The sequence below is a fragment of the Pipistrellus kuhlii genome, unplaced genomic scaffold (assembly GCF_014108245.1).
Source record: "Pipistrellus kuhlii isolate mPipKuh1 unplaced genomic scaffold, mPipKuh1.p scaffold_m20_p_8, whole genome shotgun sequence".
NCBI lineage: Eukaryota > Metazoa > Chordata > Mammalia > Chiroptera > Vespertilionidae > Pipistrellus > Pipistrellus kuhlii.
The window spans coordinates 64,482,365-64,507,202 of NW_023425584.1; the positions used below are offsets into that span (position 1 = coordinate 64,482,365).

Below are 24,838 nucleotides of genomic sequence, written 5' to 3' on the forward strand. Positions count from 1 at the left end.
CCAGTTAATTCCTTTGGGCCTTCCATTTTTAATTTTTATAGGTTTTCAGCTTTAGCCTAACAATAATTTGTGATCAAGGTTAAATTAAAGTTTATTTTACTTTTGGTGACATTTTCACAACGAATTTGAACTTAGGTCTCTTGTTGGAGAAATATTTACAAAGAAATAACATCAAATTGCGCGGTATAAATGCCATGCCAGTCAACTATGTAAATAGCAGCTGAGATGTTTAATTGAAAATAAAACACTGGTAAAATGTAAACATTTTTGTTCCAGTTACTCTGAGTGTAGGCGTCAATGGCACAAATGAACATAATAACTGATGGTGGAAGTAAGAGTTTGTAACAGGGTCCAATAACTCTAGTGTGTCTAGAAACCTCTTTAGAAATTGCTGTTTTCTTCAATACTGTTCAGTCTACTCAGAATACAGACATTTGTTGCCATTAAAGTTGGGTGTTTGATACTCCCTCCACTAGGACTTTATTTATTTTTTTAAAAAAAATATTTTATTGATTTTTTACAGAGAGGAAGGGAGAGGGATAGAGAGCTAGAAACATCGATGAGAAAGAAACTTCGATCAGTTACCTCCTGCACCCCCCCCCCCCCCCCCCCCCCCCGCACACACACACACAGGGGATGTGCCTGCAACCAAAGTACCTGCCCTTGACGGAAATCGAACCCGGGACCTTTCAATCCGCAGGCCGACGCTCCATCCACTGATCCAAACCGGTTTCGGCTCCACTAGGACTTTAATGTACAATTCAATGAACCATGAGGGATTTGATTTCTGCACTCATTAAGCTCTTCTGTGGCTGTATATTAGATATCTCTTCAGATGTTTCATTGCCTCAGACCACTAAGAGTGCACCTGGCACTCAAAAGCATCACATTATTAGTGCTTTGAATTTTCTTATGTATTTATGTAGCTCTAACTCTGTGTTGTATAGATCCATCTCTGTATTCCCCAAAAAACCTTGACAAGAGTCATATCTTGACAAGAGTAATATTGGAGGAACTATACGCACTTAGTTATGGTGAAAGAGATATGTAAGTATCTTGGAGACAATTGTCTAAATATATTTACTTTTTTTGGAGAGGGGTCCTCTATTCCCGATTTATGAGCTCTACTATAAGAGCATGAAATTGTAACACCGTTTGATCCAAAATTGGAGAGAGGTAGAGGATTATTTCAATGGTCCCATCCAGAAGCATATTTTATCTTAAAATTACATGAATGAAAATACTTCCATTACCTTTCTTGAAAAATCTGTATCCAAGAGGAATTATAACTTAACAATTAAGAGTATAGACTCTGTTTCCAGATCTATTGGGTTATCTAAGAAATCTTAAGGCAAGTTACTTAATTGTCCTACCCCTACGTGTTCTCATCTGTAATGTGGGTATAAATATAATACCTAGTTCATTGGGCTGTTGGAGGAATGATATGAAGGAACATATGTGAAACAATCATAATAATGTCTGGCACAGTTAGTGTGATATGAATGTAATTATTATTTATTTAGTTAGTAAATATTTATTGAACTTTTATTATTTAGCATCTATTGATACGAATCAACTTTATATTATTATCTTATATAATAAAAGGCTAATATGCAAGTCGACTGAACAGCAAAATGACCGGTTGCTATGATGCACACTGACCACCAGGGGGCAGGTGCTCAAAGCAGGAACTGCCCCCTGGTGGTCAGTGCGTTCCCACAGGGGAACATGGCTCAGCCAGAAGCCTGGTCATGGCTGTGGAGCGCAGCAGTGGTGGCGGGAGCCTCTCCTGCCTCTGAGGCAGCGTTAAGGATGTCCAAGGACTCCTGGACTGAGAGGGCACAGGCCGGGCTGAGGGATGCCCTCTCCCATGAGTGCACAAATTGTGTGTGCTGGGCCTCTAGTTATCTTATATGGGGGACAAATGTTTTATTTTACTTGTTTGTTTTATTGTATTACTTTTCAACTTTACTGAGGTATGATTGAGAAATAAAAATTGTATATATTTAGATTGTACAGTGTGATTTTTAAAAAGTTGTACTACAGCATGATATTTAATATGCATATACTAGTAAATTGTGAAATGATGACAACAGTCAAGTTAATTAATACCTCACATAGTTAGCATATTTTTTTTGTGGTGCAAATATATATATCTACTCTCTTAGCAAATGTCCAACATATAATACAGTACTATTAACTATACTCACCTTGTTATATATTAGATCCCCAGGACATATTCATCTTTTAACGGAAAATTTATATTCTTTGATCAGTATCTCCTCATTTCTTCCACCTTCCAGAAAAACAATTCTTTAAGGAAGTAAACCTGATTACAGATTCTCCCTGCTTCATTCCCCATGCTGAGGGTCAGTTTTTGAATAGTTAAAAATCTGATGAAAATGTGCTCATATCTGGTAAAATTCTTAGTATGAACACTTTTAAAAAATTTAAAAGGTAGTAAACATGCATTAAGTATTTTTTCATCTTTTAAAAAGTTGATCTTTATTTTATTTAGTGATAAACATATCCCAAAGAGTGAAGTTCCATGTTATATTTCATTTTTACCACCATTTAGTGAGACAGTTATGTGCAAACACTGCTTTTACATTTAATATTTGTATAAAGAAAATACAGCTCATAAGCTGACAGAAGTCACCTATAGTAAAAAACGAGAAAGATCTGATTCAATCTCACTAAAAACTGCAATCTAATTTGGAAACATTCTTTCTAATTAAGAGAGTGGCTGATTCTTGTTTTTTAGCAAAAACGGTCAACAATCTCAGAATGGATTGCTTTGCTATTATAGTCAGTTAGGTTTCTCTCTCTATGATCAAAGTCAGGCAAATCCCAGGAACCTTACTTGCCACAGCAAAGACATGGGTGTGAGGCACAACTATTTGGTTTCCCATCTAAGGCATTAAATATCTAAAGCTCAAAGGGAACTTCATCAGGAATAGAAAATTATTTCCCACATTCAAAGGCTTAAAAAAAACACCCACTTGTGAAATCAGCACATTTATAGCAAGCTTTTGTCATTTGTGTATGAGTGCGTATGTGATTCCATTATCCAACTTCCCTTTTTGTAGTCCCTCCTCCCTTTTGGTGAAGCTGCACAACTACTGAAGGGGCCAGACCCTCCCTCTCTTCCCCACAGAAGTAGTGGGATGAAGGTTTGGGCAATCAGACATTGTCTTCTGGGGCTTTGAATCTTCAGCAACTGGATAAGTGGGCAAGGATGGATAGGGTGTGTGTCCCCTGGCATCAGAGGCAGTGGGTTTGGAGCAGCCTGCTCAGCCTGCCCACTGCTCTGGTCTGTTGGACCCCTGGGTTCCTGGCCATTCTCCTAGCCTGATCCTCCAGCCTGCAACCAATTCTATGGCCTCCATACATTTCTGTTCAATTCTCTTTATCACTTTCATGTCTTATGATAATAAGAGTAGGTTTCTATTTCTTGCAAAAAGAACTTCCATTGATGCAATAATGTCCAAAGCCTGGGTAGAAATAAATGCTAACATCTTACCTTAAATTATCACTCTCAATGGTAATTTACCTTTGAGAGTGACTTACCTGTAAATAATGTTTATTTGAAGTTATTAGCTATGGTGAAACTCAGTGGTCAGCAAACTCATTAGTCAACAGAGTCAGCCAAAACCGGTTTGGCTCAATGGATAGAGTGTCAGTTTGGGGACTGAAGGGACCTGGGTTCGATTCCAGTCAAGGGCATGTACCTTGGTTGCGGGCATATCCCCAGTAGGGGGTGTGCAAGAGGCAGCTGATCGATGATGACTCTCTCATTGATGTTTCTAACTATCTCTCTCCCTTCCTCTCTGTACAAAATCAATAATATATATATATATATATATATATATATATATATATATATATATATATATATATAACAAACAAACAAACAACAACAACAAAAAAACAGAGCCAAATATCAAAAGCACAATGATTGAAATTTCTTTTGAGAGCCAAATTTTTTAAACTTAAACTTCTTCTAACGCCATTTCTTCAAAACAGACTCGCCCAGGTCGTGATATTTTGTGGAAGAGCCACACTCAAGGGGCCAAAGAACCACATGTGGCTGCGAGCTGCAGTTTGCAGACCATGGATGAAATTGTACCGATTATATGCTTCCATAGGATTGCACAAATAATAATTTGCCCAAATGTATTTTTAGTCAGTGATGGCATACATGATAACTTGTGTTTTTGCTGCAATTTTGAGATTAAAAATTTGATATTATTGGAATGAGCTAAACTAATGTCTTGGGGAGGTTTGGGAAGGTAAATCAACAGACACGTAATTGGTTTCAATACTGTGTTTTCCAAAAGTGAAATGTCTGCAATGGTGTTATTAGCTGAGATATCGTAGATAGTTTTACATGTCAGGAACAATTAACACGTGTCCTGCGGGTCTGATTACTAGCGTTAAGGAAGTTCTGCTCTGCATAAACCCCAAAGCAAAGCCTCTAGGAAAAGTTAAAGGCCCCTGTTCTATCATTAAAATGGGAAAGTAATGTGACTTTTTTTTGATTGACTATAAACTTTGACTTGTGGGACTTTGTTCTTAAAGTTGAAAACAAACATGAGTAGAAGACAAGCTGTTTTCCTTAAACATTCTTAAACCTTTAGTTGAAACTATTTATCGGAAAATGTCTTAATATAAAACTAAATCAATATTGCCTTACAGTGATCATAGGAAAAAACAAGTTAAAAGTGGATATTTTCCTTCAAATACAGCATGAGAGAAATTTTATATGTTTAGGCCACTGCCCAGAAGGGTGATAAATTTGATATTTGATATGTGAAATCATTGTAGAATAGCAAAGGGAGTTAGTTGGCTTTATACACGATTTTAGGAGTAATTAAATGATTGAAAGTAAATTTATGAGACATCCTGATTATTGCATATCATAGATGCTTGGAATACAAAGTAATTAGGTGAGATGCACATGCACACAGTAAATTAAAGATTTACTAGCAGTGTCCAATAATATGCATATTCCCAGTTATGTGTGAATGGAGACTTGGTAGAGTTGAGTCATAAACCTGGCCTTCTGCTCCCAGTTTTTTCACTAACCAACTAACTAGCCTGAAGCTAATTTATCAAATGTAATGTGAAGAACATGGACTAGCAGAGTTCAAGCTTCCTATCAGCTGTAAAACTCTACAGTCCTAAAATTATGTTTATTTTATGTATTTATTTTTAAATATTTTTATTGATTTCAGAGAGGAAAAGAGAAGGAGAGATAGAAACATCAACGATGAGAGAGAATCATTGATCAGCTGCCTCCTGCATGCCCCCTACTGGGAATCGAGCCTGCAACCCGGGCATGTGCCCTTAACTGGAATCCAACCAGGGACCCTTCAGACCTCAGGCTGATGCCCTATCCACTGAGCCAACCTTGCTAGGACATATTTATTTTTTTAAGTTGTTGGATTATTTTTCTTTTTCAGGATGAAGGAGAAAAGAAATCTAAACATTTCCTTTGTTCCCACCAGCGACCATCACCCAAGAAAAAGATTTGAGCCTCTTCATTCCACAGGGAGATCCTGTGTCATAATGGAAAGGGCTGGACTCAGAGGCTGTTACTGTCTCTGTCACAAACAGTTCCGTGGCCTTGGACACATTAAGCAACGTCTGTGGGCCTCTGATCTTCCAAAGAGGGGCTAAAGTGGAAATTCAACATCATATTCTATTATTCAAAGAAAACACTTCGGGTACAAGTAACGCTACGATTTGCCTACTAATTTGAGGTTTCCTTTAGTCTGCCTAAAATATTATCAACCCAAGTTGCAAAGTGGAGATAGCTCCAAAATTGAGATGAGGGTTGCCATTTTAAATGACAACTGGTGAATTTGGAACTTTCCCCCTGAACAAAGGAAAGAAAAAGAGCTGGGCACATGGTCAGGAAAACTGTAACGCTGTAGGAAGAAAGAGAGAGATTAGACATTTTTCTATCAAAGGCAAGAGAGTTGTAAGAGGAAAGTGGGGGGTGGGGAGGAGGAAAGAGAGCACAAGGGAAGAAATGGGGGAGGCAGAAGGAAATAGAATAAGCGCAGCCCCCCTTGGGCCCAGGGTCTTTGAAGTGACGCCAGAACCACAGCAAAGGAATTATGGGATAGGGGGTTCAAAAGAAAAAGTAGAGGAAGACCTTTTGTTCAGGGGTTCACAGCTGTGTGTCCAAGCATTTTATCAGAGTAAGACGCCCTGCGCGTTTCTAGAAACGTTTTAGAGGAGTGAACCATGTGGAACTTTCCCAAGGTCCTCAGGCAAGAAGAGGAGTTCCATGGTTGAAAACCTACAAACGAATATTCTGCAACGTAGAGGCTCGGTTTTAATTAGAAATGACAACGATCTACCAAAAAGATCTGGTGTTTCATATTTAAAATGATTCACAACAAACGGCTTGTATTTCCACTTGGGGGCCCCTTGGGGTGGGCGAGTCAAGCAACTGATAGCGATCGCGAGAGCCTTTTAATAACTCACCAGGCTCTGCACTGTTTCTACAAGTTCAGTGCCACGGAGCACTGTAAATTATGCATGAGAAGAAGGATCCTCGCTCTTCCTAGGCATCCTGGTTCCTAAGCCTTTCCAGGCAAAGGTCAAAACCCAGGTAACTTCCAGTTTGCTTTGGCAAAACCTGCTTTCTTACTCAGATCGCTGAGAAGACAATGGTGTAAAATTAGCGAAGGTTATTATGGAAGCCTGAGGAAAGTTTACTGAGTGTAGGAGTTGGTAATGCAAGTGGGATTTCCTTGAACAGTAGCTAAAGTGGTTCAAATCAGTTAGTTCCAGGGAGATATATATGACAGCCACACATTTTCCTCTGTGCTTGACAGATTTCTTTGTGTGTAAGTGAATAGCTCTCCTCAAACGTGCAGTCCTGCAGCCTCTCTGCTGATTAAGGGGGCTCACAGGAAACCTCCACCTCTGACGGTTGAACTTGCCAGGACTTGTAAAAGCCAGGCTGATAAAATTTATAAATTCTGCACATCGCCAGCAGTGGATGACACTCTAGTCTGTTTCTAAAACTCTTTAGGTCTGTGCTTCTGTGAAGCTAGTCACTGATGACAGATGTCAGAACGATCAAGTCATAACTAACCTTCACCTGTTTCCTTGAAGGTGAAGACCAGAGGCTTGGAATAGAAAGTAGCAGGATCCTTGCTCTGATCTTTTCCTGACATTTCCCAAACCCACAACATAGAGGGCAGGGGCCGGGTCTGGGAGTAAACTGTGCTATACTCTAAGCCTCGCTGAGGAGCACAAGCATCTTGGAGTTTACAGGCACAGGAAGGGATAAGCACATATTACATTATGCAGCTAATATTCGATTTAACTGTGCATTTATTTTTAATGAGCTCATCAAAACACTGATCTGCAAAGAAGACTTAAGAGCACAGATGTAATAAATTATCATATAATTGCAAAATGCTGAGATGCAAATTTCTTTTGTTTGAGGTATACATTTTTTAATTCTCTCATTTTTCAGGGTTCTTACAGTACAGTTGCTATAAAATGATTGATTTAACACCATCTCAGGATTATGAGAACTGTCTAATCTGTGAAAGAGGATTACATTTCCTCCTCTTTTCATTGTTGGTAAAAACTTGAGATAGAATGCAAATATATATATAAAAGCAAACTGCACATTTCTTATAGGATGGATGGTTAGTTGTCCTTGTACAATCAAATATCATTCTCTGAAAAAGCAGGTCAAGTAATGGTAGACTTTGTAATAACTGTGGCTACCTTGAGCACGTCTCAAATCAATAATGACAGAGGTAGCCTGATAGCAATTTATGAGCCACAGTCCTCGGGGGAAACATATTTCAAACCATAACTTCATCTAAACTGTTTATCGGCTAAGCTTGCTCAAATGTATGAAGTGTCAAAAAGTTTCTTTGACATTAGGCTTGTTATTGTCCTTTGATTTATGTACCTAAGCAAAACGTAGTAAATAAAAAGATTGTTTGGTGGTTTGGTACTTAAAGGAAATGATTAGAAACATTTGCCAATACTATTCATTTGATATGTTTTTTTTTCCTTTCCAAATGCAAAAAAAAAAGTGTTTCCGTCTTGTGAATGACTTCACAGTAAAGGAACCTTAAACGATCATTATAATAAGCAGAAATGCTGATGACCTTGCTATGAAATATTCAGAAAACTGAACTAAATGTGTGATGTTTGTATAAACCACTTGTCTCTCTCCTTGAATTTTGATGCCCTGGAGTTCACAAAATGTTCCTTTTGTAATCTCAAGGATACTTTCTGATGGTAAATCTGACTTATTAAAAACATGACTATCATATCTTTTTTGTGTGTGTGTGTGTGTGTGTGTGTGGAAACACCTACATGGAAAATACAAAAGATTCTGGTCTTGAGAAGCATCCTTGAAATTCTTGGGTTATACACAAAGCATTTTTATTTGCCTAGGGATAGAAATATAGATTTTTATTTTATATTTGTTGATGGAATATTATAGAGGTATAAAATGCACCAGAAGGCAAATTATAAGACATATCCTTTGAACCGTATTTCATTTAAATATTTTAGTCCAGCATGTTACATTTTGTTTTAACTTGAAGCTTTGCATTCTGATAGTTATTTAACGAGATTTTCATATTAGGCAGCTCCATGGGCAGAATGATTCTAAGATCATTTGACATACATATTTTTTTTTTAAAAAACCACCTAAATGTGAGATTATAAAAGTTGGCCAAGGATTCCAAAAGATTGCATTATAAATTTTTAAAAGATTAATTTAAAAATTGTTGTAAAAGGAATTTACTCACATATTGGAGTGAAACAAGGAACACAAGTTTAATGCGAGGTTGCTCAAATGAGGACCATTTCTGTTTCCAACATATCTTTTTCTGGGAGGTTAACCACTAAGTTGATGGGCACCATAAAAAAAGTCACAGACAAAGAAGGACAAACAAGTACACAGATATCTCTACCAGCATTGTTAACTTGTTAGCAAATCTGTTTCCTTGAAAACAGGATACAGTGAATCTGTGTATATTTAATGGAAAGTGGCCACATTTTACTGGAGAATTAGGAGAAAACACTCCCTGATGGAGTCAGAAATTCTGATCTGCTATCCTTCAAAGAAAGACTGTTTCCTAGGCTGGCCAATATTCCTACAGAGCAACCTATGCCTATTGATAAGTTATCGAATTCCTCTCCGGAATCAGCTGGTCAGGAAGGATACAGAGGGGAGGGAGGGGAAGGGAGAGGGAACTGATAGTGGCTTTGTCTGATCGCCAAGGTAGGAAAGGGTGGAGAATTGAGAAAGGAAGACTAAGAGAGGTAAAAGATAGGAGGGGGGTGGGGGCACGGGAAGAAGGGAAAGAAATCAAACAGGAACAAAGCAAAACAAAGCAGGGAGATGAAAGCTAGATAGAAAAAACATCATGGTACTGGAACCTCATTCCAGACCTGCAGGCACTTTAGAATGGGGATTTTAAACCTGGATTTTGTAGACTTCCTCAACTCTCTGAACCCACTGAAACTGTATGTATATATTGTGGGTATGTTTATGTGATGTTCTTTTTTTTTCTGGAGAAGGTGTATTTTTTTGGATCTGATTCTACAAGGGGTTCCAAGCCAGGAATCCATAAATGAACTACTACTTTAGTGGTATTATACACATACAGTAAAGATATTGGTCTTTTTTTAAAAAAATATATTTTATTGATTTTTTTTCTTCTTTTTTTTTTTTTTACAGAGAGGAAGAGAGAGGGATAGAGAATTAGAAACATCGATGAGAATCATTGATCAGCTAGCTGCCTCTTGCACACTCCCTACTGGGGATGTGCCCACAACCAAGGTATATGCCCCTGACCGGATTCAAACCTGGGACCTTTCAGTCCGCAGGCTGACACTCTATCCACTGAGCCAAACCGGTTTTGGCAGATATTGGTCTTTTAAGGAGACTTTGAATGCTTGGGATAAGAAAATGACTTTCTAATATTAAAAGTAGTGTTGTCTAAGATGACTATTCATTCTTTCAGGCCTTTAGAACACCAGCCTTTTAGACAAATGCCATAGATTAACCATTTGCATGGAATTAAGTCAACATTCTTCAAATCAGGCATCTTGGGAGAGTGGAGAAATAGTGTGGTCCCAGGAAGAGAGTTTTAATTTTGAGCGAGGTATTTCTGGGATGCAGATACTATCTGGAATGCACACTGTTAGTGTGAAATGGAATAGGTAACATCTTCTTAACGCTGTATCCTCCCTGACAAATGAAGATGATGATGATGATGATGACTTCCATAGAGCTGCTGTAGAGATGAACAGAAATGCTATCCTGGCTTTCACTTATTGGGTGCTTAAATATCTTCCATGCACCAAGATAAACATTTTATATGCTTTATGCAATTTGATCTTTCCAACAATTTTATGCGGTTGCTATTATGTTTAGTTTCATATTGCAGATGGGGAAACTGAGGCATAGAAGTCAAGAAGTTTGCTCAAGATCATGAAAGAAAGAAATGGTGGAGCCAGTATGTGAACACAGGCCATGTGACTCCAGAGCCCAGACTTCTGATCCTTAGACTGAAGAAATACACCTGGGGGGGGGGCGGGGGGTAGCTGCTCAGCTGCTGCTGACAATGACAGAAGACATCCCGCTCCTTTCATGGAGCGAGTACCGTGACGCTGCTCGCGCTGATGCCGCTCCTGTTTCTGAAATACGTGTTGTTATTCTATTTCCCTCCATATTGAACTTCATGCTATTCTTTCCTTGCTTGTTCTTCTCTTCTTCCCTTCCAGGTGACTTCCTGGGTTCTTCTGGTCTGTTATTCTTGGGAAGAAAGGATAACAAGAATCTTGATGGGAGTTTCAGAAGAAAATGAAGTTTTCATCACATACACAAGGTTGTTTCCTGGGAGCTTCATCTCCCCAGATACCTGGTTGTCTATCAGAATGAGAGCTCTTATTTAGAAAGGGTTATCTCAACAAGATAGACACCCACCTACTCTACACACCACAAAAACAAAACAAAACAAAACAAACAACAACCACCCTGAAGATGTAACCCCATTCTTTTTTTTTTTTTTTTTTTTCAGCTAAGCTACTGCACCTGGATGATTATATCATACTAGAGACCAAGTCAAAATTTGTGCATGGAGGAGAGGGGATGTCCCTCAGCCCAGCCTGCAGCCTCTAGCAACCTAGGCTTGGCCAGCAATTAGGGTCTATTGGGGCTTTCTTTCCCACTGCTGCTGGCAGCTACCCCCCCCCCCCCCCCCGCCACTGCCTCTACTTGCCATCTTTACTGTCCCCCACTTCCCTGTCACCAGTTGCCTTGCTCTGCAGGCGACAGAAATGGGATGTGATCACTTGGTTGGCCTGGGCCTCCCTCTGTGGGGTGATCGCAGGGTCCCCCTGACCAATTGCATTACACCCGCCTTGGCTGGCTGGCCTGGCATCAGTGCGTGTTATAGTGTGGTCATCCGGAAGGTCATCCGGAAGGTCATTCTGCTTTTTGGTCATTCGGTCAATTTACCTATTATGCTTTTATTGTTATAGATAAGTAGATATCTTATTATCTGATACTTTACATTCAAAGAAAGTTCAGAACTTTTTAAAAAAAGTTTTTCTCTTTTTCCTGAGGGATCTGGGTATTCACTGATATGTTTAGTGTAAGTAAATCCTAGAAAAGCACACATATAAAAATGTAAGTTTCTTTTTTGGATAATCAAACTTCCTTTCTTTTTTGTTCTTTCTAAGTGCTGTAAGTTAACAAGATGGCCAGCATTGGTATGAAGAGAGTCTGATTATCCAGATTTTTGGACGATTTGAAAAGATATGTGCCTGTTGAAATAGAGCCTTTTTTTTTTTTTCCATTCTAGGAGAGAACGGTTTTCAGGAAGAGCAAGGACACATATGGAAGGCCTTAGCTTATCTTTAGTGCTTTATACACCCTTTTTGGACTCCACGGAAAGGCCACTGAATGGGATTAGGCCCTAGAGATAGCATGTCAGTCATGATGAGGGATGAGCGAGAGCATCCTTTAATTTTTTCCCTTTGGGTCACATGTAAGAAACGATTTACCAGCATTGATGAATGTGATTAACAATGAGACAGGATATAGTTTTTTCCTCCATTGATGTACTAAAAAATAAAACTGCTATCTTCTCTCTTGAAGATTTAAATGAAGCTCTGGGGAGGAAAAAATAGTTTGGCAGATATCTTAAAGGAATTTTCTATTTCTATGCTCTACTCTAAGGCTTAATTCCTCAACTCTCTGTATTGCCCTGCTTCAATCAAATAGTGATCTGAGTAATTTTATTTTTGCTAAAGGTCAGGTCAAGGTGCCAGCCATATTTTTATTTAAAAAAAAATCAAATAAACTTTGTTTCCACTGAGTGTTTAAATTGTTGAATTATTTCCTTTCCATTACTTCACAGCCTTAGTGCTTGATAGGCATCATTGTTTTTTCTTTTTCTTTCTCTCTCTCTCTCTCTCTTTTTTTTTTTTTTTTTTTTTTTTTTTTTTTTTTTTTTTTTTGAGGGTGATTTTAGTTCCTTTCCAGAGACACCTTTAGCAGTCATCATTTCTGTCTGGGTGAGTCAGCCCCAACCAGGACTAGAAAGATTTACCCAGCTTTCTGCTAGAGCTCCTGTGGAAGTGGTCTGGGTAGGTGAGGACAGTCAGCTCTGAGAAAGAGAAAGTAATATTTACATTCTCACTTTCCCACTCAAGGGTTGTGACAGGCTCCCCAACACCCTTGTAAGTAGCAAGTCTTACTTTTGTTTTGTTTTGTTTTGTTTGAAGGACAAAAAAGAACACTGTTTCCTAGGTTTCTGTCATTGCAATTGTTGGCCTTGTTTTATTTGTTTATAAGAATACAGTAGTATTTTGTGCCTTGGGTGTTTTTAATTTACCAAAAAGGGCAATTCTATTGTATATCTTATTCTGTTTCTAATTTTTTTTTTTTTTTTTTGCCTTAGCAGTATGACAGAGAGAATTTTTATGCATGTAACTTTCTGGATTGTGCAAGAATTTTTGCCAGTTCTACACATAGGGATGAGATTTCTGGAAAAAGTGAATATGCATCCTTAATTTCACTGTCAGCTAGATTGCTCTCCAGACTGGCCGCACCTATTTGTACTCACCCCTGGTGCCAAGGTTCTCATTTCCCGGTGTCTTTAGCTCTTAATTGTCTTAAAACTTGTTTTCTTTCCACCTTCCATTAAAAAGAGCAATTTTTTTGCTGACAACCACTAACTTATTAAAACTGATTCTTACATTTATTTTTCTATTAGTTTCTTATATTTATTAATACCTATATCTTCATCTATCCCCAAATATAAAATACTTTAACACTTATTTACTTTGCGATAGTCTTTCCCTGGGAACTTTTTAGAAATTCAAATTCACCTCAGACCTGCTGAATCAGAAACTCTGGGAATAAGGTTGATTACCTTTTTTTTTTTTTTTTTTTTTTTTTAATGGACACATATCGGGTTCCTCAAAAATTTATTTATTTTATTTTTTAATGAAAAACTACTTTATTTTTGAAAACTGAATTTATTGGGGTCACACTGGTTCACAAAACTATACAGGGTTTAAGTGAACAACTCAATAAAACATCATCTGCACACTGCATTGTGCTTACATCATCCCAAGCAAAGTCTCTTTCTGTCCCCATTCCCCCTCCAACTTGCCCACCTCCACCATCCCCTACACGCTCCCCACCCCTTGCTCTTTTCCTCTGGCTAACACCATTCTGTTGTTGGTGTCTTTGTGTTTTATAAATATATAAATTTTTTTTTTTTTTTGCTTAATCCCTTCATCTTCTTTCATCCAGTTCCCCAATATCCCTCTCCCTTCTGGGCATCTTGGGATTTTTAAATAAATAAAATAAAGGCTCCTTTGTCCTATTTCTTTTTCCAAATGTAATTTTGTTCATTTCTAAGCATCACTTTTTAAGTCCAAGGAAATAATTGTTCTTCGCTATCTTCCAAAGCTTTTTGGTCTCCAAGTCAGAAAATTAATTATTATTAGGAAAGGAGTCTCAACATCACTTTACTTATAAATGAGCTGCTTGTCAGAAGCAATTTTTCTTAGTAGGTGTACTATGTCTTCCCAGTTTGAAACAAAGGATGAATAATTCTTCTCTGGGGCTCTGGAAAGGCTAAGAGTGAGGTTTCCTGACCTGTGGCTCCCTCAACATCTTCTCTCACTCTTCTCCCTCCTCAGAAGCAGCAGCAGCAGCAATGGGCTACACAACTGGTTTTCACTGGTGCCTGGTGCAACCTTAATTCCTTCCTGTCAGCACATCCCTAGGCCACTCTCATAGTTAGGATAAGGACTGGATAAGCAGTTGAACTTCTGGGTAGTTTTCCAAATGAAATTCAACCTCTAGACCTTTTGGGGTTTACCCAGTCTTCCTCACTACCCTAAGATGAGTTTGGAATGAATTTTTACTTAATGGATTCTATTTGTGGGTGGGAGAGGCAATGATTGCATGGCTCACAGTCATGAGCATAACTTCAAATAAGGGAAAAAGAGCAGAGCAGGAATGTGAGAATAGATGTGATCCCAGGAAGGTGTGCCTGAGGAGGTGCTGGGAGATTCTGATCGGCTGTTGAATGGAGATACTGTATCTTACGTGACAGAAGTCACCTCCTGACATTAGACTTGTGTGTGAGTGGTGATTTAAAGAATAATAGAGCTGATGAAGAAATATGAAAGGTATTGCTTTGCGATATAGGAAAATGAATATGAACCTTCAGGATGAATTACTGGGTACTGATTAGCTGGGAGAATGGCAGTGAAACATTAAAAATAAAATTTGTTGGACTAGCACCTTAAGTGGGACTGTGCCTCCTGCTGGTTTGTTGCAAGGAATTTTCTTTTGGGAAAATCCGACTGAATTACATGATGTGACTCTGGTTCTGGACTATACATGTTATAAGGATTGAAAGAAAACTACTTTAAAATACCAAGACATTTAAAAATGTTCATTTTAGTGCAGCTACTTCCCATGAAAAGAAATAATTTCATTTATATTTCCCCAGCTTACTGCTTTCAAAACAGGCCCAGGACCATGGTAAAGCAAGTATGAAGCTCCAGACCTGGCCCTACTACATACCACATGCTTTATTTTTATAAGCAGTTAGACCCTAGACATGTGTGCAAACATGCTGTCCCTCCATGTATTTATTATGGTAAATGATGGAGAGAATACATTAAAGTTGGGCAATGATATTCCTTTAAACTAAGTCTATTCTTTGGGGCGAAATTTGTTTCCCATAACAGAAAACGTTATCACCCACACCTCCTTCAACAACAAACAATTATATAGGAACATAACTTATTCCATCATTAAAGTTACCCAGGTGTATAAAATTAAATCTTACCCTCATGAAGGTCATGGCCTAGCCAGGAATATAAGACAGATAAGAGGGTGTGATAACTTGTCATAGATGGCAGCATAAGCTAAGTGCCAAATGCATGACACAGTGGGAAGGTTAGGGAGAGGTGGGGGAGATAAGAGATCAACTGAAGGACTTGTATGCATGCATATAAGCTTAACCAATGGATGCAAAACTCTGGGGGGTGAGGGCAATGGGAGTGGGGTGGAGGGGGGCAATGGTAAGATATGTACACATATAATATCTTAATAAAAAAATGAAAAAAAAAACCAACGAAAACAAATGAATGACGCTGATGTGCGGTGCTCCAGGAAGACCAGCTGGTATTAGGGATAAACAATGGGCCCTGAACCAAGGCTTGGACGGAGGGTAGACCTATGAGCAGAGGAGTGGGGCAGAACATTCAGGTGGTGGGACAGATTTTTGTTTTGTTGGCAAATAATCACCCCTTTTCTTTTCTCTAATAGGATTATATACTTTTATAGTTGCAGTGTGATAAGCAATGTCTGCTCGCAAGGGCAGCTTTAATGTTGGACTTGCCCATGTGACTTGTTTGGACAATGAAATATGAGTGAATCCTGACATATGCCACATCAAAGCCGAAATGTGACTGCATGCTTCGCTTCTATTCTCTGCCAGGACTTCAGCATGTCCTAGACAGTGGCGACTTCTTGGATTCCAGAGTGAAGTAACACACAGAGCAGAGCTGGAGCCTGGAGCAGGGCTGAAGCTGATAACAAACCTATGTATATATAATGTGAATGAAAAATAAATATTTGTTGTTGTAATTCATTGAGAGGTGAAGGCTTGTTTGTTATTGCAGTACAGCTGTAGATCAATAAAAGGAGGGCACACAACTTGAGAAATGTGTGGAGACAGAAAACTACCTGTGTGATGGGCAATGAAAAATCTACTTATCTATAATACTTTGAGTTAGTCAAGGGATTCTTAAAAGAGAAATTATAAAAGCAAAGATATTAGGCCATATTATGGGAAACCATGAGTTGCAGACTAAGAACAGTGGCCTTATTTTATAGGCATTGGAAAAGCACTGAAAATTTTGAGTGTGAGAACAAAGAGAGAATTTTAGCAATATTTGCCGAATGATAGTGTCAGTATGAAGTAGAAAGTAAAAAATAAACCAGCTAGAAGCAGCATGATCTTTTTCCCCTTAAAATCATTCAATTTAGAGACCCTATTTTACAAATAAGGCCCAGAAAGGTAAAGTAAATTATTAAGTCACTTGGTAACAACATAGTAGTGGAGGCTTTTGATAGTTATTTCCATGTCCCATTGACTAATACACACCCTACCATCCTACCTCTAAAATCTCCTAAATAAGCAAAAGGAATATTTTTGACATCATCCTATCTAATAAAGAGGAAATATGCTAATTGATCCTCATGCCATCACAAAGATGGTGGTGCCCACAGCCAATAAGGAGGAATTATGCTAATTGACTGCTCCTCTCTCAAAGATGGAGACACTTACAGCCAATAAGGAGGGATTATGCTAATTGACTGCTCGGCCCTCAAAGATGGTGATGCCCAGTCCTCTCAGCCCCACCGGGGCAGCAGGCACGTGGCAAGGCTGGGCCCGCCCCATGTGGGTCTGGCCATTCCGTGTACCTGCTTCCAGAGTCCCCCAGACCCTTCAGCCCCCCAGACGCACAGGACCGGCCCGAGGCATAGGGAAGCCTTGGCTGCCTAACAACTAGGGCCACCCAAGGCTCATGTAACCAGGACTGGCCAAGACTTATGCTGCTGGCAGTGGCAGCAGCAGAAGTGTGATGGGGTGTTGCCTTCCCCTGATTGCTGGGTCATCTCTTGCCCCTGAGGGCTCCTGGACTGTGACAGGGGGCAGGCCAGGCTGAGGGACCTCCCCTCCAGTGCATGAATTTTCATGTACCAGGCCTCTAGTGATCAGATATAATATAATCAGAGATTTCTTAAACTTATCCTATATAATAAAAGCATAATATGCAAATCGACTGAATGGTGGAACAACTGGTCAGCATGGGTGAGGCCGGCAAGCGGGTGGCATCAGGTCAGCTAAGGTATGTGCCAGTGGGCAGAGAGAAGGGACAGTGATTGGGTGGGGGGGGGGGGGGGGGCAACCAGTGGTGGTAGTGGGATGATCAGGGGGTAGGGCCGGTTGGCCATCCTCTGAGCAGTCTGCTCGGTTGTTTCCTGCAGCAGGAGACTATTGATGGTGATGGTGTCGGCGATGGGAGCAGGCCCAACCTGTCAGTCAGACATCCCCTGAGGACTCCTGGACTGCAAAAGGGTGCAGGCTGGGCTTAGGGATCCTCCCCCCCACCAAGTGCACAAATTTTTGTGCACCAGGGCTCTACTACATATATAAACAAACATACTCACACATACATCTATAAAAGGGTAATATGCTAAATAGACAAAGCTGGGGCCAGAGGGAAGCACCTTCAGTCCCAGGTGCCTGCAGATAGCTGGAGGGAAGCCAACCAGGGACCCGTGTGCCAGAGGGAAGCCAGTGCTGGCAGCTGGGGGAAGGAAGGCCTATTCTTGCACGAATTTCGTGCATTGGGCCTCTAGTATATATATATATATATATATATATATATATATATATATATATATATATACACACACACACACACACACACACACACACACACACATGTACATATACACATACATATATACACATATATATACATATACATACATACACATATATACACACACACACATATATATATGCAAATATTTAACAATTTTGACATTATTTCAGGAGTCTCTCTTCCCCACACTTTGTCCACCTCCACCCACCCCTGCCTCTCTCTCCCTTGCTCTTCACCCCACTATTGTTGCCTCAGGCAAGGGAAACAAACGTCGATGAGAGAGTAACATCGACCAGCTGCCTCTTGCACACCCCCTACCGGGGATGTGCCCGCAACCAAGGTACATGCCCTTGACTGGAATCGAACCCAGGACCCTTCAGCCCGCAGACCGACGCTCTACCGCTGAGCCAAACTGGTCTCGGCCAGAAGCAGTATGTTCTTAAACGTGTACTTTAAAATGTTTCTGAAGAAAAATAATTATTTTGTTGGAAGAGGATGGCATTCATTATTTCCACAGATAAAAATGCAATGGAAATTTAATGGGCAAAACAACTCGAGGGTAACAAACAAACAAACAAACATGGTAACACAGATGTTTTCCTAGGCCAGGGAAGCAGAACAACCTGCCATCGTCCTTCTCACGCTGGCGCTTCATATAACTACACTAACCACCTGAGGCCCAAGGCCTCCAAGTCGTCACAATTCAAATCTGTACATCTGTCCCAACTGACATGTGATCTTTCCTTTTGCCTGCAGATTCATTATGAATGTTCTGCTCATTGTGGTACAGATCCTGTGAAAGCACGAAGCGGAAAAGAAGTATTTAAGGCACAGCAAACACATAGGCTTGAATCATTCATATCTAAGAAGGACAATTTTCAAAATAGAGTCAATGAACTATCCTACATTTTTCCAGATTATGCATTCTTTGGAAAAACAAAACAAAACAAAAGAAAACACAACTCATGCAAACAACAACACAGAGCTAAGAAGATCACCTAAATGTTACAATCCTCACCCGCACCCAGTGAATTTGTTCCACTTCTAACTCCTCAGAAGTTTCCTTGGTTTCAGTGGGATGCTTTTACTCACCCCGTTCATAGTGTTTACTGCAAATCTCATAACACTTGCATGTTACGGCTGTTCTGCACGTCTCCTGCTTTGTGAATGACAAGCTTTATGAATCAGGAGTATCTGTGCACATGGCATTTACTTAAAAAGGGAAAATCCTTTTAAACGGCCGCAGCTACAGAAAATCAATTTCGTTTACTTTGGAGGAAATGAGAAACTTGAATTGTAGGTGTGGAGTCTTACAATCTCTCAGTCTGATAAAAGTATGGTTTGGGGGGAGGGTGGGAAACGCACGAAATTGCTTCAGCCAAAATTATTTTTGTGAGCACATTTCCAAACTCGCGATGATGTTTTGATAAGAAAAATCCCTTTCTCTATGAGTTCCCAGGTCCCGCTCATTGGCCCCTCACCCTCAGCTCTGGGACCTCTGTCAGGCTGTTCTGTGGCTCTCAGTTCATGGTGAGATGTTTTCAATCTGAGTCAACTTGATGAGAGAAAAATTACTAAAAAGTGGGAATGAGCTGTGAGGTGACTAGGGTTTTCCTATCAAAGTGGAGGTATTTTTAAAAGCATTTATTATTTCAAACTAAAACATTTATAGAAAGCCATGAGTGTGAAGTGTATGGTTACCAGTTGTGGCTTGCCGTATTGAAAAATTCAAGTTCATAGGAAATATTTACGGAGGCTTTGGCTAGCAAGTAGTGTGTACATGGGAATAATTTGGTCCAGAAGGCATGTCAGTTTAAAACAATAGTTTAGTAATGCAGTTAGGAACAGGCAATTAGGATTCATAAATGTCACCATGATTGAGACATAATTTGGGGTCTTCAATGAAAATAACTGCTATTAACAGAAAAGAACTAGAATGCCACGTGTCTATGTCTTACATATGGCATGAACGTCAGAAGTGAAAAAAATCACCCCTCCATTTTCAATATTTTATAGGCTGTGATATAATATGGTTATATTTTTCTGGGTTGGAAATGATGAATATCATTTTTTGGCACATTTGTTTTACAGTAAAAAAGGTTTTAGCTTACAAGGATAAAAAAACCTAGTTTTGACTATGGATTCAAGAAATGCTGTATAGCTAAGTTTATTTTACTTTTTTTTTTTTAGGAAAGGTAGGCATTTTATAGGAATTTGTTTGGAACATCTAAAATCTTCTTGTCATGTGAATCCTGGAGATCTGAGGAAAATACATTTAATCACACTGGGTGAGAACATTCCTTTTTGTGTGAGCTCTAAGTAAGCGCATGATGTTTTTGAACACTCAATTGTATGTCATGGAATTCATTTCACAACAATATATATGGTGCATTGCTGAAAAAAAGCAGGCTACAAATAGTATTTATGGTATATGAATTTGTGTGTGCATATGTGTGTATGTATGTAAAAAGAAAGATATCTTGATGACAATTAATAGTTAACTCTGGGTGGTGGGTTGTGAATTATTAGTTTCTTTGTTCAGTTTTTTTTTTTAGAGTGCTTGATTTCCTTTGGTTATTATGAAATGTGCCATACAATTTTAAAAGAAGAATATTATAATGAATATCCACTGTCTAGCTAAACAAAAATATAGAATATTACTTTATCCTAGAAGCCAAGCCTTCCTTCTGCCCCTGCCTTTTTCATGGATGTAATTACTTGCCTGAATTTTGTGCTAAACATTTCTTTGATTTTCTATATGGATTAGCTACCTATGAATACATCCATAAGCTATACATGGTTTTATTTTGATTGTCTTGAAATACATAGAATCATACTTGATATACTCTTCTGTGACTTGTTTTTTCTCATTACATTTTTGAGATTCCTCCATGTTGATGTGTGCTATTGAGTTTTTTTTTTTTTTTTTTTTTTTTTTTGTGTGTGTGTGTGTGTGTGAGTGGTTAATATTCTTTCAGCGGGTGCACACACACACACACACACACACACACACACACACACACAAAACAGTGGGGCTATACTAATAATTGCTTCTATTAAAGACTTAAATGTTAGACTCAAAACCATAAAAATCCTAGCCGAAAGCAGGCAGTAAAATCTCAGGCATTTCTCATAGCAATAATTTTTTTTTAATTAAAAAAAATTAATTTTGACATTATTTCAGGAGTCTCTCTTCCCCACACTTTGTCCACCTCCACCCACCCCTGCCTCTCTCTCCCTTGCTCTTCACCCCACTATTGTTGCCTCAGGCAAGGGAAACAAAATAAATAAATGGAACTACATCAAATTAAAAGGTTTTTGCACAGCAAAGGAAATCATAAACAAAACAAAAAGACAATCCACTGAATCGGAGAACATATTCACCAATTGTACATCTAATAAGGGGTTAATATTCAAGATTTATAAAGAACTTACAAAATTCAACACCAAATAAACAATTTAATTTAAAAAATGGGCAAAGCCCCCAAATATCAATAGACACTTCTCTAAAGAAGCCAATAGACATATAAAAGTTGCTCAACACCACTAACCATCAGAGAAATGCAAATTAAAACCACAATGAGGTATCACTTCACACCTGTCAGAATGGCTATCTTTAACAAATCAACAAACAACAAGTGTTGGTGAGGATGTGCAAAAAAGGGGAACACTTGTGAACTGTTGGTAGGAATATAGATCGGCGTAGCCACTGTGGAGAGCAGTATGGAATTAACTAGAAAAAATTAAAAATAGAACTGCATCATGGCCCAGTGAGTCCACTTTCGGGAATACACCTGAAGAGACCCAAAACATTATTTTGAAAGAATATACACACCCTCTGTTCATTGTGTCGTTATTTACTCCAATAGCCAAGATTTGGAAGCATCCCGGATCGGCAGCCTGGTAGATGAGTGGGTAAAAAGGCTGTGGTACATTCACATGAAGTAATACTACTCGGTCATAAATCAGAAGGAAATCCTACCTTTTGCAGCACATGGATGGACCTGGAGACTCTTATGCTAAGTGAAATAAACCAGTAGGAGAAAGACAAATTTTATATGATTTCACGTATATGTGGAATCTAAACAGCAAAATAAATGAACAAACAAGATAGGAACAGACTTATAGGTAAAGAGTATAGACTGACAGCTATCAGAGGGAAGGAGAATCGAGGGGTAGGGTGGAAAAGTTAAATGGATTAAGCAAAGAAAAGGAAAACTCAAAGATACAGAAAACAGGATGGTGATGACAGAGGGAATGGGGGAGATGGGGAGATTAGTCGAGGATAAGGGGGGATAAATAGTGATGGAAGGAGACTTGACTTGGGGTGGAGAACACACAATACAATATACAGATGATGTATTGTACAATTGTACACCTGAAACCTATATAATTTTATTAACCCATGTCACCCCAGTAAATTAAATAACATTTTTTTTAAAGTAGGAAAACACCACATTTACATTAAAACACTGTACACATGCTGGAGGAGTGCTGAAATAACGATGCTTTTGTGAACTGAACATTTTTTCCCCGCAGCCCTTATATGTTCACATGTAGATGGTGTCGACAGCTGCCTACAGAATGTGATTTTAGGGATCAGCGACTGAACGCCCTAACAGAGAAATGCCTCCCTTTCCTGCCTCTCTGCTGGGCAGCCTCTGTGCCTGAAATTCAACCATCAGCTGTTCTTTCCTTAGGACTCGAGAAAGTATCTCTCAAAAGGAAAATGGTGTCATTGACCGTCTAACATGAATTAGTTTTGCCAGTGAGCAGCTTTAGTGTTTAGGAAGCAATGAGTGTGCCAGAGGAAAGGGACAGTTCTAGGCTTTGAGAGATTTGAGGACAGGCTTTGGTGGGATGATTAAATGAAGGGCTCTGGGCACCCCAAAGGCAATCGAGGACAGGGTCAGGAGGCAATACCAGGTGTGGGATAGACAGAGAAAGGAGGTGGGAAGGCAACATTTTATCCTTTGTTTAATACTGCCTATATGTGGTGACACGCACTTTTTAAGTACCTAGACTATAAGCTCCATGCTAGGCACTCTCATTTCGAAATATAGTTAAGACCCAGTCCCTGTTTTTAAAGAACTCCCAGTCTAATGGAAAAACCAGATATATCAACAACCTTTGTACCATGTTCCGGGTGGCTCCTGGGAGAGCACAAAAGGAATGGTGACTGACTTCCTAGGAGTCTTCCACCAGGAGGCCATGCTGCAGTGATATTTGAAGGGAGGATGAGCCTGGTGGACAAAGAAGGGGGCTACTCCTACTCCAGGGGAGGACATTCACAGAGGCAAGGAGATATGGGAGCACTCACAACAGGATACTGCTAATGCATAAGGCTGGAATGTAGCATCCATTTTACACCACTAAAGTGATGGTTCTAAAGCCTGACCACGTCACCCCCCTATTTGAGATCATTCACGCCTTTGCTGCATGGCACATATTTTCACTTGGCCTTATTCCACCTCTCTGACCATGCTTTTCACATTATTTTCCTTAAATGACTCTCTGAATCACACTTTCCTCACCTATAAAAATAGAGAACTTGTGATCGCTTCGGCAGCACATATACTAAAATTGGAACAATGCAGAGATTAGCATGGCCCCTGCACAAGGATGACATGCAAAATTCTTGAAGCATTCCATGTTTTTATTAAGAAGTGCAAATTGGCCTGACTGGTGTGGCTCAGTGATTGAGCATTGACCTATGAACCTGGAGGTCACGATTCAATTCCTGGTCAGGGCACATGCATGGGTTGTGAGCTGGATCCCCACTATGGGGCGTGCAGCAGGCAGCTGACCAATGATTTCCTCTCATCATTGATGTTTCTATCTCTCCCTTTCCCTTTCTTTCTGAAATCAATAAAAATATATTTTAAAAAGAGGTGCAAATGGGTACTTACAAAATAGTCATGAAGATGTAAAGTATAGAATAGGGGATATAGTAAATAATATTGTGATACCTATATACGGTGCCAGATGGGTACTGAAAATATTGGTGGTGGGCGAGGAGGGGCAGAGAACACTTTGTAAAGTATATGATTGTCTAAGCACTACGCTGTACACCTAAACCCAATACAAAATAATGTTGAAAGTAAACTGTATAAATTAAAAAATAAAAATAAAGAAAACTAGAGAACTATATCAGGTTACCTAAACTCAGCTCCCTGCATTTTTCACAGATAGCCTAATGACAACCACCAAAGCTTGCTATCTGGTGAGTATTTCATGTAAGAAAGAGAGCATTTCTCTTTATTACTACACTTGAGTTATAGAGTTCCAGAAACATACCAGTTCTCGTCAATGTGGATGACCTTTCCGAGAAGGCCCAAGTGTAGGAGTCTATGAGAACACCAATTAATTACCTATCATATGTTTCTGTTCCTACAGTGAGCCAAACACTAAATGACCATTATGTCATATTATGAATCTATTGGAAAATAATTTAGCCTTGCTTGTAAAATATATCTATAGTAAACACTTTTGTTTATATTTATCTTAAATTTTATAATTATATTGAAAGTGTTTCAAAACTACCTAAAGGCCACATTCAAGGTGCGGTTTTATTGTACTTTGCTGCTTTTTCTTCTGTTTAGAAAAAGTATAAATAGAGTTCAAGAATCACATTTTACCAAAGCAAACTGATAGGTTGTAGTGTGAAAAAATGTTTTAAGTTGGAAATCATCAACCATAAACAAAAAATGATCAAATTGTAAGAAGCAAATAGATCTGGTATCTGGAAATAAATAGACTTGCTGAACAACTCAATTAAATTTGTTTACCAAACAGTTACTGGTGCCTGTATAGGCATTGGAGAAGGCACCACACTTTC

General features: G+C 39.1%; 1 non-coding gene across 1 annotated transcript; it reads left to right on the forward strand.

The window, feature by feature from the left end:
* Positions 1-23,553: 23,553 nt before the first annotated feature.
* Positions 23,554-23,658, forward strand: LOC118712008. The gene has a single exon (XR_004985935.1). It is a non-coding gene; the product is annotated as a U6 spliceosomal RNA (small nuclear RNA).
* Positions 23,659-24,838: the final 1,180 nt, after the last annotated feature.